Source organism: Ostrinia furnacalis, unplaced genomic scaffold (genome assembly GCF_004193835.3).
Source record: "Ostrinia furnacalis isolate ACB-3 unplaced genomic scaffold, ASM419383v2 OfSCF0526, whole genome shotgun sequence".
Classification (NCBI taxonomy): domain Eukaryota; kingdom Metazoa; phylum Arthropoda; class Insecta; order Lepidoptera; family Crambidae; genus Ostrinia; species Ostrinia furnacalis.
This window is the reverse complement of record NW_021130765.1, coordinates 181,750-184,597: the sequence shown is the minus strand read 5'-3', so window position 1 is coordinate 184,597 and position 2,848 is coordinate 181,750.

Sequence of the window (2,848 nt, the reverse complement as noted above, 5' to 3'; positions counted from 1 at the left end):
TACGTTTGTAAAAAGGGTGCAAAATAAATCTGATCTGATGTGATGTAAATTTTACAGTATATTGTATATTTTCTTATTTACCCAACTAAACCAGTAAAAGAGATGAAATACAAAGCTCACATGCGAAAGTAAATCAAGTCGATGCGTCTCTGCTATCGAAAATGTTCAGTTTTATGTGCCTTTGTTTAAATAATGGCGCAATAAGCTGAATCGATGTCCTAAATACTTGAAAGCAATACAGCAAGGAATTTTAAAGCAAACCTCGTGGATTTTTTTCGTGGAATTTGATATTCGTCCGATCGCCACGGAACTAACAAAATTCGCGAAAGGGTTTTAGTGCTGGTGAACTATCGATAGTTTGAAATCGATAATAATTGACTTAGAAAAACCAGAACATTGAATCAATAAATACACATGCTATGATAGCGATAGCATTGATGCTGATGACTTTTAGTATGTATTCCTTAATAGTAGTAGTTTAACTTAATGTCAAGTATTAGTATAGGTAATACGTATGATACGAATAATCTAATATCATAAACGCAAATGTATTTTTTACTTTTTCTTTGTAATAGTAGGGTTACTTTTTAGTTTTATTACAGTATCGATAAACAATGGACAGTTTCACGATCGCTCTACAACACTACGGCCCGATGTCCCTTCACGGCTTAATTCGGAAAAACCGAGAGATTGCTGGAACTTTATGTACTGTTTGCGAAGACCGGCGATGTTTCAACCCTTCCATAGTAAACTCAGTCGACCGCCAATTTTTCACGAAGCTCCTCGGAAGCTGTGTATTAGTCCGCAACGCAGTTTACGATGGAAATTTTGGGAGAATATCCAGGAATATGCCCGAAATGTTCATCCCATAAATTGTGAAAGTGCGGTGTATAATAATTTTGACGCGTGAAAAATGATGTTGTCATTCATGATTTCTTTGATCTTTTGATACGTGATCATCAAATTGGGATCATGGACCTATAAAAAAAGGCGGACGGAACTCGCGCTACAACAAAACTGTGACGCAAAATTTTGGCGTTTGTCTATTGTGTGAGTGAATTTAGGGATGCCATGTTAGCCAAAACATTTTACCCATTTATTTTAAGAAAAACATAGATCGGCAGATGTTACTTGGAAATGTAGACAGAATTATTCCGTGCCATTTTAAAAGGATGAAAGGTGCGTTGAGGTAGGCGCGAAATTTTCAATGTTCAAATTTTCTTACATTGTTTGCAAGTCAGTGTGTCAGGGTATGTAGTTATGTACATAATGTTGATCAAAAATGATTCACGCAGTTACAAATTACGAATCTTGTGTACATTATAATCATAATCTTATGCATCATCAATATATTATTATTATCTCTGATAGATTTTTTTTAACATACAACCTGACACTGACTTGCAATCAATGTAAGAAAATTTGAATTTCGCAGTTCCACATTTTTGGGAAGGATCAAATTTGCCTATGAAAATATATCCCATTAAAACACAATTATTATGATAAATTATTTTATTTCCATAGTATGCGTAATAAATAACTAAAAAGTCCTAAAATTATTATTAATTTCCCATATTTCGGGTAATTTTCCCACGTAAATAACTGAGAACACTGGTCTTTGACGTATTATTTTTTCGAGTGAATGACGTTTGATTTCAATTAATTTCAATATTTTAATGTCGGGAAATAAGTGATTGGATTATTATTTTGCCTGTGAAATGTGATTCCTTAATTTTTGTTTGTTCGAACAGAACGGTTTTTACACAATTTCATCACACAAGACATGTCGAATTCGTGTTGTTTTTTCGCTGCTTAAATGTGTCAACTGTGTGAAGTTTGCACTCGAAGTGGTGTAACAGGGTGTGAATGTGTGCGTGCCGGCCTGTACGTACAGGCAAGCTGGTGTATCCTAATGTCACAGTATTTTGTTGATGAGAATCCGTCCGACTTTTTTTATAGGTCCATGATTGGGATAATATTTTAAGGCCACATTGTCGTATTACTTTCTATGGAATAAACCTTTTGCCTTTCTGTGTACAAACCATTTTCGTACGGTCACTTAACTTCGTGGAATTACTCAATGATGTTTCTATAGAATATACGGTGTTATACTCGTATGAAGAAAATTCCTGAAACTGATAGCATGTCCTGTCCGTTGTTGTTGATATTAATACAAAATAACGAGTATACGACTTATCGTAGAATCAAATTATGCTTTATTAAAAGCAAACTTAAAAGTTCGTTCGTTCGTTTCAGCCAAATGACGTCCAACAAAGGCCTCCCCCAAGGTTTTCCATAATGAACGGTCCTGCGCTGCCCGCATCCAGGCTCTTCCCGCGACCTTTGCCAGATCGTCGGTCAACCTACTAAACTTAAAAGTAGTCTTACTAATATGATTAATCAAGCAGATATTTTATTTCCTTCGATAACGCCGTCAGTACCAGAGTTTTCATAAATTGGGTAATTCGTCCGATGATGCAGTACGTGATCGTCTTGACTCTAGCATATTATGTAGATATTTATGAAAAATGAACCAACTTCCCAGCTTTTCACTGTGTCTGTACATACTGCCTTCGTTTGTATGAATTTTCGCAGCGGGAGATTAATTTAACGCCTTGATGCGTCGCTAAGCCTGGTTCCGAGGAAGGCCGCCTCTAAAAAGGCATGCCTATTTTCCCTGGGAAGTCCAACGGCTAAAGTGTCCTCGTGTTATCCTTTTCATTTTGGGGAGCTTTTTGCAGGGTTTTAAGAAGTCAGGATTTATAAAGAGGAACGATATTGGAGGGTAGATTGTACAGACACGATTTGTACGTGATATTTTAAGAAATACATTGAGTTGTTCGTTGAT